Source organism: Symsagittifera roscoffensis, chromosome 6 (assembly GCF_963678635.1).
Source record: "Symsagittifera roscoffensis chromosome 6, txSymRosc1.1, whole genome shotgun sequence".
In the NCBI taxonomy this organism is placed as follows: domain Eukaryota; kingdom Metazoa; phylum Xenacoelomorpha; order Acoela; family Convolutidae; genus Symsagittifera; species Symsagittifera roscoffensis.
In genome coordinates this window covers 29,844,913-29,871,324 of record NC_087067.1, presented here as the reverse complement: position 1 = coordinate 29,871,324, position 26,412 = coordinate 29,844,913, and the positions used below count along the sequence as shown (strand labels likewise).

General features: G+C 34.5%; 1 protein-coding gene across 1 annotated transcript in view; it reads left to right on the top strand.

The window, feature by feature from the left end:
* The first annotated feature begins 1,802 nt into the window (after nt 1-1,802).
* LOC134847732 (transducin beta-like protein 2) overlaps nt 1,803-26,412 on the top strand; it is a 343,894-nt gene continuing 319,284 nt past the window's right edge. Inside the window, exon 1 of the mRNA XM_063864926.1 lies at nt 1,803-1,816. The gene's annotated coding sequence lies outside the window, so the exon portion shown is untranslated. The remainder of the gene's footprint in view (nt 1,817-26,412) is intronic.

Genomic DNA, 26,412 nt, shown 5'->3' with positions numbered 1-26,412 from the left:
TTGATCCACTTTCAAAATTCTTATTGATCCATTTTTTTCGTTATCGGGCTTTATTTATAAGAAAATCTCTATCGTAACTACTGAAGAAGTTCAACCGATTTTATCGTCATGAATTTAGTTTTCGAATTGTTTTTCGATTGTTTTCTTTGAAATGTTGTATTATTGCGAAATACTACACACACAAACAAAAGACCATTGTCTTAATTGTTTATTTAACGACCCAATTCTAAATTGGAGCGTGCCATTTAAATTAAAGCCTCTTTTCACTAAATCAGATATTGACTGATTTACTCTTATTAGGACTATAAAATCTTGTTTTGAAAATCCACTCCTTTTTAAATACTTGTCCAATTTTTCTCATTTTTTCATGCTCAATATTTTAAAAGGGCGGCGATTATTAATACGTCCCTTTTAACTTAACTTGAAACAAACTGGATAAATATTTAGCAGTCTTGCCGGCTGCACTGAAATTCTCCTTGCTTTGATTAAGCAGAGGTGCACCTGCAATATGATGCATCAGAGAGAGTAATATGAATTTTTAATAAGACAAACTGAAGGCTGCGGTTTTTATCAAAGGGGACTAATAAGTTGAAGATATTTGATTTGAAAAAATCAAAAAAAAACTAGTTGAAAATTCCCTTATTAAAAAGGGAGAACAAAGGAGCAGGTGAAACCTGAATAATTAAAGATTGAATCAGCCGCCGGTTTATGCTTACGAGCAAAAGGACTGGCCTGAAATCTTCAGTGTTTCATTTTGCTCAGTCAGCAGCAAGTCATTTCTCTTCAGTCAAATCTTTTAAAAATAAATAATTTTTCTTTTCTGCCCTAACACTAAAATTAATCTAGCCCTTTTCATTTAAAAAAAGAGAATAAATTCTCAGTTTAAGTTTGATTTGAAAAATTATAAATCGAGATACTCGAGATACGCACCCCCGAGGAAGTCTGGACTACAAGTACCCAAAGGACTACGGCAAGACGATTCAGACGACCCAACCAGAAGTGCTGACTTGGACAAACATCAAGGGCAACCATACATACTAATCAGCCACCGACCTTAGTAAGAAGATAAAATATTGATGAACAAAATAAGATTAGCTCAACCTCCCCTCATAGGTATATTTCTTTAAGCTGTTCGATTCATTTATATAATCTAATAACCCAGTGCTCTGTATCTAACCAACTAATTAATTCATACCTTTTCTAACTATTGTTTCTACTCTAATTTTTGTCAAGACAATTTGACGATCTAAGGTGAGACTTATAATTTAGGATAAAATTACTAAGCATTCAACCAGCAATGAGCGCTTAGTAAAACTGGTGCGACCGCAGCAGAGAACTACTCCTTAAGAAATTCTTTTTCCAACAAACTAGAAACAGCTTTTAAATTTCAAAAAATATAATATTCTTAGGATCTGTGAGTATTTGTCAGATTAGTTTTCAACCTCAAAAAGCCAGAGACAATGGGTATCTTTCGATAGAAACACAATTTCATTGTCTTCTACTTGACAGATATTCCTGGTAGGGTTCTTGCGAAATGCATCCCCTGCGCTAGCAGTCGCCCACGATATCCCTCCATCTCGAGGTCTATTAGACGGCTTTCTAACTGATATTAGCTCATGAACTTAACTATTATCTATTATTATAATAATATATAAAATTTCTGAAAGAATCGTTCTCTGCCTAAGTCCGCTAGTAAGATATACACGTTTTGTCCAGTAATCCACTAAAGTTTTGCCGAAACTTCAGTTTAAAGTTATCATCACTAAAATTAACGAAATTCTGTATTAAACTAAAGTGCTCAAAAACTTATTAAATATCTTCATTTATTTTTTCGAGGGGGTTAAGTGGTCATATGTGCGATCTAAGAGTACCCTAAATTGTATGATAAATTGAATTCTTCATCACATTATCTCAAATCATCCACGCTTGTTGCTATTTATTCTAATCCTTCATCATTTCTCGAGGCTTATCCTCATTTTTTCTTAAACTAATTTTAATTCTATCCACCTTAACATAACTTAAACCTAAATCATCCATCAGTAAAACTACCAATTACTGAAACTAAGGAAGAAAATAACAAAAACCACGAAGGAAGGAACGGATTTGGGTGTTTTTTAATAAATTATTAGTTTTTTTTAACACAGTTTAAATATACACCTAATAAACAATAAGATTACGCACTAAAACCAATCTTAAACGTTAACCACATAACACCAAACACCAAGTTTTAGTTTCAGCACAAAAATATCAGGTTTCACAACAAAAACTAAGTTTAAAACACTGACACATCCACTTTATATTGATAAAATAGGTTTCATATGATAGCATAAGCACTAAAAAATTGATTTTTACCAGCCAAAATTTTTGGTTTCAGTCTAGGTTTCAGTTATAGGTCCAAACGTTTCAGTTAAAATAAGTATAGTTTCCGGTCAAAATTTCAAGTTTCTGTAAACGGATTCGGGTAAAACAGCAAAAATTGAACTAGTCAAACCCAAATTTGGATACCATAAGTCAAACACCTGGTCTTAAATGGTACGTTTTTGTTAGTTTCAGGTTTCAGAACACAAAAATTGAGTTTTTGGTCTCAAAATTGAGCTCCGAACGCCGAATTTTGACTTTCTAAAGAAAACTAACGGTGTTAAAACCCACCAAACCAATTTTAAATGTTGGTTCCTAAGGCTGAAACGTACGTTTCAGAATTGGTGTTTTTGGTTTCAGAACCAAAAATCTTGCTTCCCGAGAAAAATTTTTGTGAAATATTGAAAGATAATAAGAATCTTTAATGCACTAACAAATTTTTAAACTCAAAAAACTTCTAGAAGGTGTTAGTTTGAGCCCTCAAACTTATAGTTTCAGAAAACTAAAATCGTCGTTTTAGGCTAAAATTTTCATCTTTTTGGCAATTTTATTGCTGGAATAGAAATATATCAGGGAGACCAACCTAAATTTTCAATCTCAAAACTCTAAAACCAAGTGGTCAAAGCATAGTTTCAGTTCTAGAAATCATAGTTTCAGCCCCAAAAACTTAGGTTTCCGCAAACAAATTTTTGATTTTGAAGTTACAAACCTGTTCAAAATTCTAATTTACACTAAGCCAGCTATCAAAAACCATTTTTTTATTTTCATGCACCGAGTTTGAGAGAGTTTAAGAGTTTTAGGTTTGAGTTTTCAAAAACTAAGTTCAAGATATCAAAAGATTCGGTTTTCTCGAATTTTTTTGCAAGATAAAGCAAAAACCAGATATAATAAAGCGTATAGAAAATTTTAAGATTAAAAAAAAAACTCAACTTCAGCTACCATAGTTTCAGGTTTCAGATTATCGTTTCAGTCAAAAAATTTTCTTTAAATTTTTAACAAAAAAATTAAGTTTTGAACCAATAATAACCAATAAAGGCATATAGTTATATTGTTAACCATACCATAGCATCAACAAAACTTCACTTGAACAAAGTTTCAGGTTTCAGTTAAACTTTCAGCGAATAAAAAACTTGAAAAACTTAGAAAAAATTTTAGAAAAATTTTTTTCCAAAGAAATTTTTTTATTTTCTTATCTTATTATTAATAACCTTTGTTAATATTCAATAATTCCTAAGAGGTTTTCATTACTTTAAAACATACTATTTAAGTAGTACAACTTTGCTTAAGAAAAAGAAAACAAACATCGTAAAAATTAATGTCAACACATTTTAAAATTGACGTCAGTACAACAAATTTAAAACTCAAATTAGGAAATAAAGTCTCTAATATCATATGGTATATCACTAACACTGAAAAAGATCATATTAGTATATTAGCAAAACACCCTAACGAAGATAAAAACGAATTATACGTCTTCTTTCGTCGATATACTCCAGAAATTGACACAATTCTTCAGCAAATAAAAATACCAAATAACATAATTTGTATACCGGAAGAGCGATTAATTGCTTCACTCCCGATTGCTTTCTGATATCATAATATACCCAAGCACAAAACTACTTGCATTTTAATCATTTTTAATTAAAAACACAAAATTTTCCTTAACAAAAATTAAAAATAATAACAAGTTCATAAGAAAAATTTAAATATTTTTCATATTGTTTATCATTCCCTAGATAAATATTTATGTCCCTAAAAGGATGTAAAATGCTATGACCAACTTTTATCAAGTAAATACAACAGCATTTAAATTAAAACTAAAATTGAAAAATAAATCCACAAAAATTATTTGGTATATCACCAATATCCAAAAAGATCAAATCACAATTTTGTCCAAACACCCACACAAAAATATTCACGAATTAACCATTCTTTCCAGCAGCAATACCCCAAAGGTAACTTCCATCTTAAAAAAGCTTAATCAGCCCCATAGCACTATTGATCTATCTAACAAAAATTCGTATTCATTGAACCCAGCAAACTTCATTGTAACTTAAATACAATTATTTCAGTCCGAACAATTGATCAGTACACAACACATCCAAAACCCTTTATATATTGTTAACAAAACATTGAGTGAATTAAACAAAAATGGCAAATGTAGTAGCATACCCAGATTTAGCTCTCGAAAAGTTTACCGGCTTAGACCCGAATGAAGATGCAAGAGATTTTCTTGATATAGTAGAGAAAAAGATAGCATTTTCCCTAGGCACTAGACCAGGAGATGCAGGTGACGAACAAGACGCATATGATAACAGACAAAGAGCCTTATTTGGTTCAATATTAAGAGGTCCAGCCGCTCAATGGTATCAGGGATTAGCAGCAAACTTACCTTGGAATGATATAAGAGATCAATTCATAGATAGATTCACTGATGATAAGGATAAATATAGGAGACGAATAGAAGCAGAAAACATAAAAAGACAACCTGATGAATTCATTAAAAGCTACATACATAGATTAAGCACCGCAGTAGACCGTGGATGGCCTAATCCAACTTTTAATGATGATCAAAGAACAGCAAAGAAAATGGAATTCTTTGTACGCGGCTTAAGCCCGCCAGGCTTGAAACAAAAGGCTCATCAATTCCTAATTGAGAATCCACCCGCAACTTGGCAACAATTAAAAGATCATATTGCTACAAAAGACTTAAGTTTTGCAATAAGTAGTGAATTTATCGGAACAGCATCTAGTAGCATAGAAAATAAATTGGAAATAGAGGGAATAAAGAATCAACTGAAAGAGTTAACAGGACTAATGAAGGATCATAAAATAAACGCAGCCTATAATCCACATGAGCATAGAAACAAACAAAACAACCCAATGTTTTGCAACTGGTGTTGCATGTCAGGCCACACGATAAGCCATTGCTTTAAATATAACGATCAACAGGAGCAAAATTATAACTCGCTTCAATTAAGAGAGAATTCAAACAGAAGTCACCATAACTATAGTAAGAATAGGTCAAGAGTAGACAACAAATTCAATGACATAAATCCCCAACAAGAATTCAAGCATTTGTCAAACTTCAATGAAAGTTCTCAACCGCGTGACAATTCGAACAGTGAAAAATCCTTCAACGAAAATAACGATTGTCATTCACCTTACCAGATCCACAACTTTAGTGATGATAACATTCCAGGAGACTATACCGATAATGAGTGTGAACTTGTTAATTTAAACTAGATCAGTCTCCGTCCGAACCAAAAATACAATTATAGATTAACTTATACCAACATCCCGTCGGAGACAAAAATAAAAATAACGGTCTGGAAACCCAATTTCTACTAGACACTGGAGCAACATGTTCACTTATTAATTTTGACAGTTATGAACAATATTGTAAAATACAGCCTCTACAGCTGAATAAATCTAGATCAAACACAGTTGCTGTTAATGGAGAAAAGCTTAAACTTATAGGTTATACCAATTTTGACTCAACTTTTGGTACAAACACTGATAATCCGGTAAAAATCAAAGCATGGATTTCAGCCGAGAACGGATGCGATCTAAATATATTAGGAATGGATTTCATTTTTCACAACATTAAATCAATAAACTTTCCAAATTTAAACTTAGAATTAAAAAAGTACCCAGATTTAACAGTTCCTATCAGTATTATAAGAAGCAAAAGTTATCCATATCTAAGCTTTTATCAAAATGTACTTCTCGATAAAAAAATAACTATTGCACCACAATCATCCCGCGTAATTTCAATTTCTCCAGCAGGCATAGTTTTCAAAGCAGGAACATCGTTTAGAATTGATAAGTCCTTAGAACAAAAAGGAATTAATGCAAAAAGCACTTAGTGTAGGAATGAAATTAAGTCAATGCCTATCGTACTTAAAAATTCCAGAGAATCAAAAGTAAATATAAACAAAGGTGTAATAGGCCAAACGTTTGAAAACATAGAAATAAAATAAACCCATTTCTTCCTGTTTTGAAATATTTATAAATGTGAAGTTTTCATTAAAGATTTTATAACGCTTTAAGTTTGTGAAATTCACCTAGCGTTTTGTATACTGGGCAGTAAACTTTGTTTAAAATTACTAAAAAATTAGATTACAAATATTATCCTACAAATGTACTACAATGAATAGCTGTTCTGTATGACACCCAAAAGGTTATGCCAAAATGCATGAACACGGATTTAATTCTTAACCGAGATCGAAAACAGTCAAGTACGCTAACAGTTTTGGACCATCCTCAAAATCAAAAAAAGATAGAGGGATCGGAACCCAATGGCTCAGACAAAAAAAGTTTTTCGACTTCAACATATTTGGAAAAAAAATTGCAAAAGGCCAGGAGTTTCAAATATTTCAGTTTTACGAGTCTATATTAATTTCATTTTCAGGCGGTTTTATTAACTGAAAATTCAGTATTACACTTAAGGGAATGACAAATTACCCTACGTACAATAACGAGAATTAATAGAGTGAAACCTTTGATAAAAGATCTAGCCAATGTAAAATTGTAACAAACCCATTCTGCGAAGTTAATTTGCACCATCGGATTCCTCTTAGGGCCCAAGAAGGGACCGATGACATTATTTTTATCTTTGTAGTTTTCAAGTTACAAAATGCAAACTAGAAGAAATTCATCAAAAAGGGAAATATCACCTCCTTTCTTCTCAACACATTGAGTAAAATTTTCACCAATATTCTTTATCATAAAATGGGCGAACAATGTTTTTCGACCCGACCCGCCGCAGATTTATGCCAGCATTTGTTGGTGGCTTCATGTAGCCTTTTTAAAATTATGGTACCATATTCTTTCAACAATGCAAATGCTTGTTGGTGGCTGTTTGCAGCTCTTGAGACTCTTATGATTCGCTCCTCACAATTTGGCCAAAATATCAATTCGGTAGTTCAAAATCCACAATATGCAGGCATTTAAACCCTTAAATACAACAAACTGTCAGAAGAAACACTTTGAAAATTGCACCGCATCATCATTAAGATTGCTTAAGTTAAATTTTTGCATCATAAAGTTCCGCACAACTTTTTTGTACTAAAGATGTGAACATGGATTGGTAAAGGGGATTAAAACCGAAGAAAACTAATCCACTTATCTTTTTGAATATTATACAGTTTACAATTTGTCTATTCTATGTTCCTTTTTGATACTTCATTTTGATTTGACTCTGTTTCAAATCTTTTCTCATTCTTATAAAAAAAATGAAACACAAAATCCTGGTTATGACAAAAATGCTGTAATATGAACTATTATATTTGTTTATACCTGCCTTAGTACTTTTAAAATTTTCTATTTGTTAATATTTGCATCTAGTAATTCATTACTCAAAGTTTATAGCTGTAAAATTTATTGAAGACCCCATGGTAAGCCTGTGGATGACCCCAGGTGGACATACATTTAAGATTAGGGGTTAATTAATGCCCAAATTTCCATTTTTTGCTTTAACTACATAAGTTTAATATCTGAGCTTAACTCAGTGTTGTAAAGTGCTTTATTCCTGTGGTTAATAAACACCATGATCGTCTTTCTTGATTTGTTTTCCTGTGGTTAATAAACACCATGATCGTCTTTCTTGATTTGTATTCCTGTGGTTAATAAACACCGTGATCGTCTTTCTTCATTTGTTTTCCGTGGTGGGTTTGTGTGAAACCACAAGATTATATTTTCCACCTTTTATATATATATACAATTTTACACTTTGTCCTTCATCGTTCAAACATTTGATAATTAGCCTTAATATCCGAATGTAATTCGGGATTTTGAATATTTGGTCATTTTATATTGATGTTTAGCAAAATGGAATACGACCCAATTTTAAACTGGAATTGCAGAAACGCAGACCCAGCACCAGAGGAGTTCAAAAGAAAGCTGCCCCTCAGGAAGAAACAACGGAAACCTCTAGCAGTTCAATCTTTGTCAATAGACGACGGGTTAAATAAGAACCCTCGCAACTTTCCCAGTTTAACCCAAAGATTGGAGCTGCAGAAGTGCAGAGAAATCAAATTGGATACGGAAAATCCAAAATATATAACGAGTTTAAAGTACTCAATAAAGGAAAATTTTAACAGATGGAAACTGCCATCGTTCATTGAAGTCGTTAACTCAACGACAATGGAAAAGGCGATGATGCCTATCGACTTTATAACCCAGCCAGAAGGGGTTATAAAGAACGAAAACAACTTCTGGAAATTAAAGAAGAGGGAGGAACACGGCTACATCCTCAAGGCAGGAGGCACGCAAGTCACCATCCCGTTCGAAGGAATAACTGCTTTTCCGAACCATATAAAAAACAGACAGGAAGAACAGGACGACATTCAACAACTTACGGACGGAATGAGCAGACTACGAATCAAAAACAAAATTAAAAAGAAGAAAATCGTGAAGTTGCAACAAAAACTTGAGGCTTCACAGAGGAAGATAGCGATCCTCAGATCGTACAATGTGGAGCTTGAATCCGGAAGGAAGCTCTAGATAAAACCTAACTTATCCTTATAACTTTTTCGTTTGATGTTCTCTTTAAATTTTATAACTATAGTATTTAACCATTAAAGTGTTTAAATTTTCACCATGGTAACTGTAAGAATCGAACAGCTTAATTTTCTAAAAAAAGGGGTGAGTTGTAGTATTGCGAAATACTACACACACAAACAAAAGACCATTGTCTTAATTGTTTATTTAACGACCCAATTCTAAATTGGAGCGTGCCATTTAAATTAAAGCCTCTTTTCACTAAATCAGATATTGACTGATTTACTCTTATTAGGACTATAAAATCTTGTTTTGAAAATCCACTCCTTTTTAAATACTTGTCCAATTTTTCTCATTTTTTCATGCTCAATATTTTAAAAGGGCGGCGATTATTAATACGTCCCTTTTAACTTAACTTGAAACAAACTGGATAAATATTTAGCAGTCTTGCCGGCTGCACTGAAATTCTCCTTGCTTTGATTAAGCAGAGGTGCACCTGCAATATGATGCATCAGAGAGAGTAATATGAATTTTTAATAAGACAAACTGAAGGCTGCGGTTTTTATCAAAGGGGACTAATAAGTTGAAGATATTTGATTTGAAAAAATCAAAAAAAAACTAGTTGAAAATTCCCTTATTAAAAAGGGAGAACAAAGGAGCAGGTGAAACCTGAATAATTAAAGATTGAATCAGCCGCCGGTTTATGCTTACGAGCAAAAGGACTGGCCTGAAATCTTCAGTGTTTCATTTTGCTCAGTCAGCAGCAAGTCATTTCTCTTCAGTCAAATCTTTTAAAAATAAATAATTTTTCTTTTCTGCCCTAACACTAAAATTAATCTAGCCCTTTTCATTTAAAAAAAGAGAATAAATTCTCAGTTTAAGTTTGATTTGAAAAATTATAAATCGAGATACTCGAGATACGCACCCCCGAGGAAGTCTGGACTACAAGTACCCAAAGGACTACGGCAAGACGATTCAGACGACCCAACCAGAAGTGCTGACTTGGACAAACATCAAGGGCAACCATACATACTAATCAGCCACCGACCTTAGTAAGAAGATAAAATATTGATGAACAAAATAAGATTAGCTCAACCTCCCCTCATAGGTATATTTCTTTAAGCTGTTCGATTCATTTATATAATCTAATAACCCAGTGCTCTGTATCTAACCAACTAATTAATTCATACCTTTTCTAACTATTGTTTCTACTCTAATTTTTGTCAAGACAATTTGACGATCTAAGGTGAGACTTATAATTTAGGATAAAATTACTAAGCATTCAACCAGCAATGAGCGCTTAGTAAAATGTTTTTCTCCGTTTCCAGAAGCTTCCTTTCTGTTGGTTCTTTTCCCAATATCTTTTTGAATCAGTCATCCTTTGAATTAGATGCGCCGATATGAGCAAAAGTTGCTTTATTGCTTTTGAGATTAGTCAGATGAACCGTTTGAAAACATAAGTGTACACGGGTACCGACCAACTCTCATTAAACTTTTATGCAGACATGGCTTAGACAACTGCACTCTGTGACGCATCTAAGTTTTGGTTAATGACGTGAGTCTTAACTCATTTGAAATGTGTCATTTTAAATACACATAAAAATGATTATCGGCTTTCAAAAACCGGCTGCAAGTACGTGTTTTAATAGAAAAACGGAATCGTCACGAAAAAAAAACAAAATTAACCGTACCAAATTTAGAAGATATATATATTTATTTTAAACTATCCATTGATTAATTTTCCTATTTTAGTTTTGTTAGCTCAGCAAAGATCATTTTTGTTTAAAACTTGTTGAATACAAAATCTGTTTTCAATCAGGTCATTCCAATTCTTTTGAAATTGAAGGTTTATGTGCCTTCATACAAAGGATAAACAATTCATTTCATTAAAACTATTTTGAAGGTCCTAGTAAATGGCATATAATTGATTTCAGAGCATTTTGCTATAGAGTGACTTTGGAAAAATTGAGAATTTCATAGATGTTGCACGGTTTTTTCTGTTTATTTTTCAGAAAAAAAATCATGTTATAATTGGTTTTTGCCAGCTCTCTGATTTCGGGTTAAATATTTCAAAATCATCTCATCAATAAAAGACTTTTAAAATCTTAAATACGAAAAACCTTTGTTTTTTCTTAGTAACCCAATTTCAGAAAAGTTTTCATTTGAAAAAATCTATTTTTTTTCGTCCTGACTTCACTGACAGTTTTCCAATTGGTTCTTGGCTATGTTATAGGACAACAAAAACTCTCAACTGATATTTATCTAAATTGAAACTTAGAAGCGAATATTTAAATGGCATATAGGCAAACAAACGTGAATGTCTTGTTTCCTGAGTTTCCCGAAAAATAAAAAATAAAACAAGTTATTGGTCCAGTTTATTTTCTTAATCAGGCATAATTTTAACAAAGTGTCTACAATAACTATACAAAAATTTCAAAGAAGTTTATCGGAATGAATTTTATGTTTGAATCATTTTTCATATGTTTTCCTTTGAACAAATTTTTTTAGTTTCCAGATTATTTTTCCCGTTAACTAATTTCCATCAATTCAAGAAATATTTCAAATTAATCTTTTATTTTTCGGTTTCGTTGACTTTACCGACACTTTTTAATTTAGTTTTTGGCTATCTTACTTTGATGTTTATGTGAACTCAAAACTACATAGCGAAATTGGGTATCTGTAATTGTTTTCGATGAATCGCTTCGTCAAAAACAACGAAATAGTCCAGCAGTAAGTTGTTTTTAAAAATAAATCGTTAAAGAGCTCAATTGGTTTTTACAATAACTTTGAAAGGATGTTAATATATTTAAAAGCAGGTAAAAATTGGTTCGTAGATTAATTGAAAAAAAGTTAGCAAAACTAAAACTTAAGTTTAAAAAAATCGATTTTGTTCGTACTTAAGTTTTCTATGGCATCATGAGAGTTTTCAGTTCGTTAAGAGAATGTAAAAACTTCATTCTAAATGTTAAACAGATGATGATGATGATGATGATGATGATGATCATGATGATGATGTTGTTGAACGCGTAGTTTCTTTCGCTCTGTTCGCATAAAATTTCCTTCGTTGTCATGGACCAGCTGAAATACGTAAATTACTTGATTTAAAATTCATGCAGTGCTGCTTTGCAACCACTCTGTGGTATGGCTGTTACGTCAATGTTTTAGTAACTGCCAAAAGCGATGTATCTTTTGGACAGCCATTGTTTGTTTGTTAGCTAAGTTACCGTTTAAACCTGACCGATTGAATTCCACTAATCTTTTAGCTTCGTTTTAGTCTAATTTTAAAATGTAGTTTTAGTTGGAAAGCTCATATTATCTTACACTGATATAACCCGCGTACTTTAGTTGTCTAACTTAGACATTTTATGGCCCAGTCAGCCAATTCGAATTCATGATGATTGGATTTCCTCGGGAATCATTCAACAAACGAAATCCCTCAAGAAAGAGAAAAATGGGCAGATAAGTTTCACCTCACCATCATAGCAAAAAACTCCGTAGATATTGACGGTATCATCAACCCACCATAAGGTCAACCTCTACATGCTTCGATCCCAGAACATCCAGCCGAGAACTACCGAGATGCTACGCGGCGACAAAATGGAAAAGCGAGATACACATCACTGCCTAACATCTATAACGAAGAAGTAAAAAGCCGCAGAATAGAAGACATTAACAAGTTCAACGTACTAAAAATTGGAGATTTTGCTAAGAAACTGAAATCTCAATTCTACCTAGCACTAGGCAGAGAGCGCCAAAATGTTTCGCTCGTAAAAAACCCAGGGAAAAAGATTCTGGATATGTGGGTAAAGTTTTGCTGAACTTTGGCAGTTGCTCAAAACAACATTTACATCGGGAACCAACCTTAGATTTGAGTGCTTCATATTTTTTAGCAGACGCCAAAAACACAAAGAAAACCTAGAAAAATTTCACAAAATTCTAATGGAGCTTGCAAATAAGTGTAGTTTATGTGATTTAGATGCAGGTCTGGTGAGGTACGTTTTCATAACAAACATGAGAAAAGTAGAGATACAATAGAAACTATAAATGAAATAATTAACTCCCGAAAACGTCCTAGCTTACGTCTTAGTTCACGAAAAAAGAACCCAAATACATCAGTATGTAGAAACTCCAGCTGCATATTTTTCGTATAGAAACACGAGTGTCAGAAACAAATCAACCTTAAACATATCAGAAACACAGAAGTGCCGGAATTGTGGCCAACTAATTAAGAAAAGACACCTCTCAGTATGTCCAGCCAGAAAAACAACAAATAACAAATGCGGACGAGAAGGACACTTCGCAAAACACTGGGAGAGCACAGGAAGACAACAAGTTCAAACGAATATAATTGAACAAACTATTACAGAGGTTGAAGGAGCAAGCCAACGCCAATACACCCATGCCGAATCAGAATTTCAGGTCAACTTAGGCGACTTTAGAATACTGGCAGTTGATGATTTAAGCAAAATCAACAACACAAGGAACAGAGTAGAGAACCGCATTCGAACAGTACTCTCTCAGGAAGGCCGAGAAACAAAGAAAACATTTAAATTATCATTAGGAGATAATAACCCATGCAAAACAAAAATGCAGATCTGCTCGGCCAGTCCAGCATCATTTATCAAAAAAAATGTTACACGAAGTTAAGATCAAAAACCGCTCCATAAAAACAGAGCCAGCAGATCAAACCACAAAACGAGCTTAACAAGGATTTGTCAGCATCATGAACGTAATAGAGAGTAAAATCCAGTCCAATAGCTGGTCAGCTACCAATCAGAAGAAACTATTCATTACAGAGGGAGCTGAAATAATTTTATTGAGAATTGATAATCTACCTAACTTGGGTATCAAAGGTTCACAACTTCCCGCTCCATCAAGCAGACAAACACACCCTGTTCAATTATGCAAAACGGCAACACAATATGAAAACCAATTAGAATCAGATGAACTCACTAAATCAACTGCGGAAAACGCCCAACAGTATGAGCTCAAAAAACTTTTTCTTAAGCAACCCCCAAATATCGAATAGGTATATCGAATTAAAGAAAAGGTATATCGAAAACTTTTTAAGTAAACACTTACTTCATAGACTAAAACCAAACCAGATAAAGGGGAAACAAATCCCAATTCATTTACTCCCAAAAAGGAAATTATGCGTCGACCAACTTTTAAAAGATGGCCATTTAGAAAAATTGTTTTTTTAAGGAATTTCAACGTATTATGGACATGTTAGTGGGAAAAACAGCAAACACACACTGTTACCTAGACAATATAGTTTAGCTACTGTTGGAACAGCCTGTGATGACAGCAAAACTGTTTCAAAAGCCTTGAAAATACTGGACAACAAAAACTTATCCATAAAGTGGGAAAATTTGCAAGTTTTTGACAAACGAGTTTCAATGGCTAGGTTTTATATTAAACAACCTTACAACGAAACCCCTAACACACAAAACCGACGCAATTAAAAATTTCAAAATCCGAACAAGCATTATAGACATTAGATCACTAATGTGACTAATCAACCAGTTCAACACAGTCATACCTAACTTAGCGACTCTCTCATCGCCGTTCAGAAATTTAAGTCATAAAATTAAACAATTCCTCTAGACGAAAGAACATCAAGAAGTTTCTAACGCGGTAAGGAATCAGAACTTTGAGGTACTGAGAGAAACTAAGGTTAACTGTGAAGCTTCGCATACGGGACTCGGAGCCTCAATCAAACAAAATCATAAGGATGTCTGAAAACTGTAGCAGTTGCATTGCGTTTCTTAAACAGAGCTGACAAAAAGTACAGTACAAACGAACTGGAATTGTTTGGATTAGTTTGCTTATTAGATTAATTTGAAAAATACTTGTTGGTGTCCATATTTACTTTACTAATTGACTATAAAACACCGATCGGAGCTCTAAGAGACGACCGAAACGCTAAAACAACTCAATCAAGATTAACTTGATGGGCCGAAATTACTCCCCTACGACTTTTCAGCCAAACATATGCCCGGTAAGGATATGCGATTTGTAGAGTACATGTCACGCCACCATATAAATAAAACCTATCCCCTATTTTAGAGAATGACAAGAAATTTGCTGTTGCAACGGTGGATTATATCGGGATTTTACTGGGCTTCGACAAAGCCATGCCTGAAACTCATATAAGGAGCGATAAAGAACAATTCGCTCTCGATAGCTCACAAAATGTGAACACCTGCTGCACTGTGATTGGTCAAAATCATGAGAACAAAACAGCGAAATGAATCGAAGAGGAGCAACTAATTCAACACGCTGCAGAACAGCTTCAAAATATTCGCGACCAAACAATTTTCTATATGCGTCAAAACTCTCATTATCAAACAGTTGTGTTCTTCAGGTGTAAAACATTCAATTTTGCAGAAAAAGCTAAGCGCTTAAAAAGTAGCCATTACGATTTGACACGAATTAAAACGACGGAAGAAATCTCCCTACAGTAGTTGAGACTAGTGCAAATATAGAACTAGATTTCGCCTGACCTCAACCAGTCGTGTGGGGAACAAAAAATACTTCTAGTATGCATTGACTGTTACTCTAAGTTCTCCTCCGCACAAATCACTTCGAGCACATCAGCAAAAACAATTAAAAAAATTCCTGCAAAATTACATGACATTACACGGTATCCCACGAAAAATCCGAGTAGAACAAGGGTCCGGACTCGTAGCTAAGGAAGTCAAAGAGTTTTGAGTGGGGCGTCGTAGAGCCCCGTGGCGGTCATTAGTCCGGTGGGGGTCATAGAGCCACATGTCTGGTCGAGTGACTCATTGGGATCATTAAGGAAAAGCTGTTAAAGATGGCTCAAGACAATCAAAATGCTATGCTAAAAATGATGAAATGCATTAGGAATGTTGAACAGCAGTCAATAAACTGCACTCCGTTCAAAGCTCATTTTGGCAGGACTGCAAACACTATGTGGCACAATCTAGTAAAACCTCGGCCGATACAAAATTTAAACTGGGATCGAATAATGCTTTGCTTAGATAGAGGACGAAGAATGATGTGCCGAGATAGGAGAGATCATTGGGATTCACTAGATCACATTGAAGACGCCGAAATAGACAGATCTGATTCATCTTCGGACGAATTCTCCAAACCAATAAAATACGTCCCTACTAGCGCAGGATCGCCCGTAAAAGTTTTGCGAAAGCTCACAAACAAGCCTATAACCATCTCGGGGTAAGATATCAGTTTTCTGTTGAGTTCAAGGTAGAAAAAACATTATCCATATAACGAAAAACTGACGGACGAAATTGCTAGAGAATTTGAATATACGGTAACACTTAAAAGCTGGAAAATTATACTTGAATCTGTTACAGCCAGAAAGAGTGACAATTCCGATCTTCCCAGAAAGCCAGTGAGTTCTGGAAAGAAGGGCCAGCTTCTGAAGTTTTAAGCTACCAAGAGCCCCAGAACAACTTCTAGAAGAACGGCCATCAAGAGCTCAAGGAAACATCAAGTCGCACAAAACAAGAGGCAAAATTTGAAGAGCTAGAAATTGCTGGCAGGAACGCTGAAAAGTACAGCACAAGAGAAACACTCCTAAGAGAAGAAGAAGAGGCGCAGACAAGGAAACTGCTAGTACCTCTCGATCCTGAAACGACACGACCAGAACCGGAAAGGAAAATTGCTACCATTCTCGATTTACTAAGAGTGCCTATAGTAGTATGCATATAGTGCATTAGGATGGGGGGTTGTCATATACGAATGACCAATAGGTATATATCATAATTGTCAGCATGTATTATCTGTCAACCAATGGTCACCATGTAAAAATCCTAATTGTCATCCTGTTTAGTTTTATAACTAATAGTCCTCATGTAAAGTGTCGATATAATTTTGAATATTCCCAATAAACGTTGTGTTTATATGTTTGGTGCTGGAAAGGATTTGCTGAATCTCCGTTCCAATAAGAACGGATATGTTTCACTGCGCTATTTCCTGGTTGCTCAATCTTTGTTCCAATAACCACTGATATTTTTTGTTTGCTCAACTCTTCTTAAAACTTTGATTCAATTTCAAATTACATTCAAATAGATACAAATATATGCAAGAAAAAGTTTCGTTCAAATGAAAAAGATTATATCCCCAATTAACTGAGTTCCAAAACTGGACCAAAAGCACGCACTTGAAAACGCACTAAACACGGAATAGCGGTAAGCTAAATTTTATGAACACACAATTCTCTTTTTAAATCATGAATTTTATTTACTATACAAAAAATAATATGGTTTTTTCTGTTTTAATCTATTCGTCGATATTTTGACCGCGGTTCAACTGCTTCATAATCGAAAAGGAATCGTTGAAGAATGGCGACTGGTCCTCGTCCGAAGTAATGACCTCCAGATCGGCGATATCCCCGCTATCTATATCACTGTCGTTGATTTCTGATGCCCAAATCAGACCGGATTCTGGAGTTTGCCAACTGCTATTGACCTGGTCCAACAGTTGTCAAAGCGAACGATGTGATTGTGTATTTTCAGCTGCAAAACTATCCTCACACTAGTCATCATCAATTTCCTGATGGTCCCAATCAACGTTTTGAGTGTTAGCGAATTTTTCAGACATCTCATCCAGGGAACCATCCCAATCTTATGACACTGGCTGTTGACCAACTTGAAAAAAATGGCATCCATTTTTCCAAATCGTCATCATCAATTGGGCCAGAATTTGAAGCAGCGGCGCTGTCATTGCTACAATCAATGCTAATCACAATTTGACCCACGTTGTTTTTGTGACCGTAGAGAAGGGCCTGCTGGCCATCATCGAGGATGTTGCGTTTGTCATCAAAAGCTGATAACAGGGATTTTGTCATAAATACAATTTGCATATTGTGTGACACGAATGCGATTTGACTGTTTCCAGTTTTGAATAACGAGCCAGAGGTCAAGATGTCTCGATATCGCTGGTGAGTCAACATCTTTTGAGCCGCTTTTGATACACCTTTTGCCGATAATTTTCTGCAGTCGAAATTATAACTAGAAGATTTCTAACCCATTTAACGATGATCACTACTGTCTTTTTTGGTCGGGGAAAACATTTTTTTTGGTCGGCGAAAACTTTTTTGTTTCGAAAAAAATATATATTTTTTTGAGCTGGAATTTTTTTGGTCGGCTTTTTTTCGGAAAAAGTGTTTTTTTTTGGCCAGCGAAAACTTGTTTTGTTTCAAAAAAACATATTTTTTTTGGACTGAAGGGTTTTTATGAAAAATTTTTTTGTCGACGGAAGATTTTTGTGATTACTGAGTTTTTACCGAGTTTTGTGATTACCGAGAAAGAAACACAAAAAATTTTTCGTCGACAAAAAAAAACTTCAAAAACGAAAACTCCCGCTCAAAAAATATAAATTTTTTAAAACAAAATAAATTTTCGCCGAACAAAAAAGTTTTTTTTTTTTCGATATAAAAGTTTTACCGCCCAAAAAAATGCCGACCAAATAAAAAAAAACTCTCCAAAATTTATCAGACTAAAAAACAAAAATTTCAAAAAAACATATAATTTCGCCAAAAAGTAAAATATAATTAAAGGCAGATGAAATTGATTACCTCATGACAAAATGAAATAAAGCTTGGGTTTGAGGGATATAGTTTCCAATATTATGGCCCCTGCAAACTCGTTATTGCATTTTAAAACAACCATTTTGAATTTTTGGATCGTAGAGAAGTTGATTTTTTGGGTACTTTGACATACTGTGCGCATCAGAATAGAGAAGTTGGCATTCAAAGTTTGTTTTAAAGACATCATAACGAAATTTATAAATGTGAAAGTTATCTAATTCAAGAACGCTAGCTCCCACAATTGTCGGCACATCCCAAAAAAAAATTTGGATTCGAATTGAACGCTGCCAAGTTTTCCCAAAAAAAACCTGTAGGATTTGATTCCGAATGCACTAACTTCTCGGAGGGCGGCTTAATAAGTTCTAAGCATGCGAGCGAGTATCCATTTACGCTTTGAATCGCAGGTTCCTCTGACTCGCATGTTTACTCATAGGCACAATTGTTTAAAATAATGTACAAATCCTCCTCAAGTTCTATTCTAGCTTGTTGGCGTTTAGCCGTGTTCAGAAGGATATATGGTGCCAACCACGCTTCTTGTTCAAATTTGAGAACACGGTGCACTTTTTTATTTTTTAATGTTAATCGAACATATAATTGCAAAAGTTTGTAATGAATTGTATAGTTTGACTTGTCATGCAACGTCTGCAGTAACTTCGTGGTCTTATTAATTGAATGTCTTATAGCTTATTGATTTCTCATATGCCCGAGTAAATTTGTTTGGTAGAGAATCAACCAATCCTGGGGTGCTATTTCTTTGGTAGGAGCTGAATGGTAATCTTGATGACTGTCATGTGGTTCTTCTGGGTACTCGAGATCAGCTTCTAATATAAATCCATCAGATAGTCTTCAGACCTTTAAAGGATTTGGTTCAAAATTTCCTCGTTTGTTATATGTTCTTTTAATTCAAAGTTACGCATCGGTAGTTTTTCGTTTGCATGACGCCACCACAGAGGTTATTCGCTTTATCATAAACCCGTAGGTGCTAGGTTGAGCTTGATTGAAGTCGGGGCTTTCTTTGTTTTTGCTTTGAAAAAGCCACTATGGAACACAAATGCAGTGCCACCTCGCATCATATTCTCGGCCATTTCGAGATGAATGCGGTCTGATATGAGCTGAACATTCGAGTCTTTGCAGTTACATTTGAGGGCGTCTCCAGCTAAATTAGAAGCACCAAAATGGTGCGCACAGTCCAGGCCATAAGTGACTAATTTGACGAAACTCTTCAAATACGCAAGCAAGAAGGAGTGTATCACACCTGAGATACAAGTTTTGATAATACTCCAAGTTTTGACATTCGAACTCTCTGAAAGTTTTCCTCGCTAGTTCCAGAATGGTTTTTGATGCTGCAACTTTTCCTCCTCTCAAAACATCACACCAATGATGCCAGGGAGGGAGTTCTTTTTCTGCAAATTTTTCTCTATCATACATGTATGAATAAGGGTAGAACATTTTTTGTCGTATCAGACATCGTTGCTCCTCCGTCTCGTTTGCAAAGTAGTCGTTTAAAATTGACAGTTTTTGCACTGGTAAATTATCATCCCAATTTTGCAAGGAAGAATTTAAGAACTCTCATGAGTCAATGAATCTGAGGTACTCGAAAGTTTTTTGATCAGTTTCGATCTTCCTTTTTCTAGAATTAATTAGGACTCCAATGCTTAACGATATATATATTTATCGTCGGTGCTGGGTATGACACTCATTGTACTGGTTGGCTCGCATTCATGCAATGCAAGACAAATATGGTGGGGTCATAGTTCTGGATGTTATGCCCAATGACTGGAATAAAATTCACAGTTGGTCTAGCTACATTGCATTTTTCACGTGCCAATCCCTGAGGGATTTAGTTTCCGATATTATGGCCCCTGCAAACTCGTTATTGCATTTTAAAACAATCATTTTGAATTTTTGGATCGTAGAGAAGTTGATTTTTTGGGTACTTTGACAGACTGTGCGTATCAGAATAGAGAAGTTGGCATTCAAAGTTTGTTTTAAAGACATCATAACGAAATTTATACATGTGAAAGTTATCTAATTCAAGAACGCTAGCTCCCACAATTGTCGGCACATCCCAAAAAAAAAATTTGGATTCGAATTGAACGCTGCCAAGTTTTCCCAAAAAAAACCTGTAGGATTTGATTCCGAATGCACTAACTTCTCGGAGGGCGGCTTAATAAGTTCTAAGCATGCGAGCGAGTATCCATTTACGCTTTGAATCGCAGGTTCCTCTGACTCGCATGTTTACTCATAGGCACAATTGTTTAAAATAATGTACAAATCCTCCTCAAGTTTTATTCTAGCTTGTTGGCGTTTAGCCGTGTTCAGAAGGATATATGGTTCCAACCACGCTTCTTGTTCAAATTTCAGAACACGGTGCACTTTTTTAATTTTTAATGTTAACCGAACATATAATTGCAAAAGTTTGTAATGAATTGTATAGTTTGACTTGCCATGCAACGTCTGCAGTAACTTCGTGGTCTTATTAATTGAATGTCTTATAGCTTATTGATTTCTCATATGCCCGAGTAAATTTGTTTGGTAGAGAATCAACCAATCCTGGGGTGCTGTTTCTTTGGTAGGAGCTGAATGGTAATCTTGATGACTGTCATGTGGTTCTTCTGGGTACTCGAGATCAGCTTCTAATATAAATCCATCAGATAGTCTTCAGACCTTTTAAGGATTTGGTTCAAAATTTCCTCGTTTGTTATATGTTCTTTTAATTCAAAGTTACGCATCGGTAGTTTTTTCGTTTGCATGACGCCACCACAGAGGTTATTCGCTTTATCATAAACCCGTAGGTGCTAGGTTGAGCTTGATTGAAGTCGGGGCATTCTTTGTTTTTGCTTTGAAAAAGCCACTATGGAACACAAATGCAGTGCCACCTCGCATCATATTCTCGGCCATTTCGAGATGAATGCGGTCTGATATGAGCTGAACATTCGAGTCTTTGCAGTTACATTTGAGGGCGTCTCCAGCTAAATTAGAAGCACCAAAATGGTGCGCACAGTCCAGGCCATAAGTGACTAATTTGACGAAACTCTTCAAATACGCAAGCAAGAAGGAGTGTATCACACCTGAGATACACGTTGTGATAATACTCCAAATTTTGACATTCGAACTCTCTGAAAGTTTTCCTTGCTAGTTCCAGAATGGTTTTTGATGTTGCAACTTTTCCTCCTCTCAAAACATCACACCAATGATGCCAGGGAGGGAGTTCTTTTTCTGCAAATTTTTCTCTATCAGCCATGTATGAATAAGGGTAGAAAATTTTTTGTCGTATCAGACATCTTTGCTCCTCCGTCTCGTTTGCAAAGTAGTCGTTTAAAAATGACAGTTTTTGCACTGGTAAATTATCATCCCAATTTTGCAAGGAAGAATTTAAGAACTCTCATGAGTCAATGAATCTGAGGTACTCGAAAGTTTTTTTGATCAGTTTCGATCTTCCTTTTTCTAGATTTAATTAGGACTCCAATGCTTAACGATATATATTTTTATCGTCGGTGCTGGGTATGACACTCATTGTACTGGTTGGCTCGCATTCATGCAATGCAAGACAAATATGGTGGGGTCATAGTTCTGGATGTTCTGCTGGGATAAAATTCACAGTTGGTCTAGCTACATTGTATTTTTCACGTGCCAATCCCTGAAATTTTCCAGAAGAATGACAATAATCAAGACGTTTTTTGTGCTCATTGGTTGATGTTGATGTGTTTTCTTTGCTCAACGACTCTTGACTTCTAAGGAAATGAATGAGAAAATCGTCGATTTTTATCATATATATCTCTCGCAAATTGATGCAACCGGTTGAGTAACTTTTTCATGCATTGATCAGAGCTGTCATAGTCAAAAAAGTAGTGCTATGAGTTTCAGTGGTCAATTACAGCCAATGACTATCCACAAGCTTCATGTTTTTGTACAAATCGGGTTGATGATCGCAAAGGATTATCAGGGCAAGAAGGTACAGGTTTTAGAAAAAATTCAATGTCGAAGTGAATCACAAGTGATACAAACCACAATTCCTGAAAATTTTTGAACTCGAAACGGTTGATACCTTTCTCTGCTGAAGGAATGACTATTGGACATGTTCATGATCTTTACTAGACTGGATGTGTTGCTCATGAGCTTCTGCACTGAAACTAATGTGAAAACAGATTCTACATAATTGTGTGCATGGGCGATGCCTATATCCTTTGATTTCACAGATGCATTTTAGCAAATCGGTTATAAGTACATAGTGATGCTTCGCGGGTTCGTACAAGAGAAGTAGTTTCATATCAAATATCTCAACTTCAGTGTTGTCATCATTGTTCGGTCGTTTTGATATATACAAAGGCAACAAGTCTCCCTATTGGCACTGGAACACATTTAACCGCACATCGTTGAGTTGTTTAAAGTTTCCAATTGATGCCGAGCTCTTGGGAAAATCAAAGGTACCTTGGACTTTGTGTGCACATTCAGCAGTGTATGGATCAGGTTGTTTTGACGCAGCTGCTGGATTTGCTTTTGTTGATCAGTCAGAATTAGGTCAATACCACATTTCGACTATAAGCCCCCTTAGAGCAAAGTTCAAAGCAATTATGATAGTCCTGTTTTCTATTGTTAATCAAAATCTGCGATTCTCGGATTCGAAAAGGCAAGTCAATATAACAGGTAAACCATGAGTCGTTAGTAAATGAGTTGATAAGTTTTTTGGCGAATGAAAGCCCAAACGACAATGGTCACAAACACCTCCAAAGTGACCATGAGTGTAGAGAATATGTTTTTGTAAAATTGAGAGCATATCAACTGTGAATGAACGATAAACATCAAGGCCTTTTCCAACAACTTGTTTGTCACGCTCATGGCGACTTCTATTGCTCTTTTTTGCAGTGAACAAAATAGCATTTGATCAATTTTTGAAGTTCGTTAAGAAGTTGATTGCTAGAAAGAAATAGAATTGAGTGAACTCAATATAAAATCAAATACAACAGAAAGTGGGAAAACAAAATTGTTCGTCTACCAATTGCAGACAAAACGGTTCGTGTTTCGGGCGCGCAATTTTGAATTTGAAATAACCTTTCCGCCGAAATGCAAAAAACATTCGCAATTTCCGCCTCAAGGTACCTGCTAAAATATTATTGGTTGACATAGCTTGGTTAACGTGAATTATTTAGGCAAACTTACTAAAGATGATCAAATTCAATTAAAAATAAATAAATCAGAATTACGTGATGAAGGAAAAGATTTGAAAATTGCTAACTTAATCTTGAGTTTCACATTTCAAAATGTAGGTCACGTGGTAGGGAATATTTCAAAAAATTGAATCTAAACTGAGCATGTCCTAATACATGTACTCAAACTCAGATGCTTACCCTCCTTTTGAAAAAGTCAAAAGACTCATTTATTGTTTGCTATCATTTTTTATGAAGCTTCAACAAGTTTCATTTGGTTAATGAAATTAATAGAAGGTTTGTATAACTCCGGGTTCAGAGAAACTGTTAGACTGGAATCTATTATCTAGGAAATGTCAACGAAATTACATTTTTTTAACAAATGTAGGTTTGTTGTTTTAAGGAGTTGCAATGGTTTTAGTGTTTTTCTCCAAAACTAATGAGAAATCTTGTCATCTTTAAAAACCATAATTTTTGAAATTACGAAAAACAAGTATTCAAGGGTTTTTGCTAAAGATGTTCATCTTACAACCATTTTTCCATTAAAAACATCCTATTTTTCTTCTCTAATAAAAAATAACTATCAAGAAGACTATTTTTGGGGTTGAACTGTTCATTAACAATTTTTTGTTAAAGTGTTTTTGGGCGGCTGAATTCTAGTTTAAAAATGCTTAGCTCGGTGAGAGCAGCAATCTGAGCGGTCGTTAGCCTATATTCGGACCTTTTTGGTATCATGATGTGATTTGTACAAGTCCACTCATCAGAAGTAAAGCATTTTCCTTCATTAATTTTTGCAACAAAATACCATGAACGGTTTCATAAAAATTGTTTCTTATGTGATTAGAAAACCCAGCAAAAACAGCAAAGTATTTTGAAAGAAAATACAGAAAAAAATTGCAAACGTAACGCGGAAAGAAAAGAAAAAGAAATGAATTGTGGAAATTCCTCAAGAGATTAAAATTGAGTTTGATCTTCGAAAATTAGGAATATTGCGACCTCCTTTGTAGTTTTTAATCAGTATACGAAGCGAGGATGTGAAGTTATTTATGTTAAATTGCACGGTATTCAAGGTTTATCTAATTTGCTTTCATGCAAATGGCTTAATTAAAACCATATTTTTGAACATTGTGATCTATTACAGCCATTGAAATTCTTATCAGTAGCACAAGCTTGAAACACTAATCCACTTTAATCAAATTGCAATCGAAAAACTTTGCGATTTAAATTACATATGAGCTGATGTTAAAATAGAGACAACGCTTCCTTTTGTAAACATATACAATCAATTCAAATCTTTTCATACTCTTCTATTTTGAAATTGAGTTACTTATTAAAATAAAAAAGGAAAACAAACACCACAGCAACTGCAGATAAAGGATTTGAAGAAAAAAATGAAGACGCTGAATTCGAATGTGTACCAAGACTTTCCATAACCAGCGAAGAGTTTTCACACTTACTAAAATTGGGAAAAATAATCCGAGCGCAAAATAATGAAACATCTGATACTGTTGAAAGCAAAGGCATTCAACAGTCTAAATGTAAACGTGCCAGGAAATCTCATTTTTGTTCGAACACAAACAATTTCCAACATTTGCTTTTGAAATAGTTTTTTAGCTATATTTGAAGTTATGTCACCTGGTTACTTCGAAAAATTTCAACAAAATTTCAAATTTGATATTGCTGAAAATATTCCAATTTATCTGCTTTCAAAAATTATATTTTAGGAAGCCACTTCAAATCTGATTGCACTTTTTAATGGAAAATGAAAAAAAAAATCCCATAAAAATTTATTGATTGAGGTAGATTCAGTGGAACAGTTGAACCAATTTTTCCTTCCCAAAATTGTTTTGGTGTTACTTACATTTTACTCGCTTCAAACATTTAGTTTCTCCTGCTAAAGATGTCAAAGGAAACGGTGACTTATTTGACAAGCTTAAGCTAGCTCTCACTTTTATTTGTCACAAACTGTTGCAGCTGTTGTCGATTTATTAGATTTTAGTGAAATCAAGGAACGTTTACCGAATTTACTGTTGATTTCTGCAAGATCAGCTAACAAACAAATTTCTTCAAAAAACAAAATGTCAGCAAAAAAACTCCTGTAATTGGGAGAAAGAAACGAATTGATAATACAGTTACACAAGCTCCATCATCGACGTAAAAGAAATCCACAAGAACTTCGACTACAGTTTTAAAGAAACACACGGAGAGCAGACATATTCAAACCGATGAGATGAAAACAGAAACGTTGAGAAGTATTGAAAGTTTAAATAACGGATCTCATTCTGCCATTTTTTTGGTAAAAAAAATAGACATTTCGACAAGTGGATACGGAAAACTTGATGGAGATGATAATGTTTTTTTTGTGACATTTACTGTTGAAGAGAAAAAAAGTTTTTTAATTGATACTTTTCATTTTATTTTTGTTAATGCTAAATTTGGTAGACATGATTTCATCTTTCGATTTGGAACTTATGATTTGAGGTTTTTTTAGCCCTTGTTCGTATTTGGATGCCGATATTAATTTGGATTTTGTTTTGAAAAACAGACCGTATGGTGGTTGAAATGGAATAGGCAAATAGTCGCTCGACAGATTCTTGAAACATTTCAAATTTCTTAGATTACATGCTATATTGCATGGGTCAGCAGGATATTTACAAAAAAATCTAAAACCGGTTCCGGGTACAAATATGGTTTGCCTTGCCCAATAAAAAGTTGTTAGCTAGATCACGTGAAAACTAATGCGTTTTTCTTAATTTTTAAAGCATTCAATTCAAAAATGTTCAATTTGTTGGAATTTTGAGTGCAAGTCTTGTTAAACAAAAG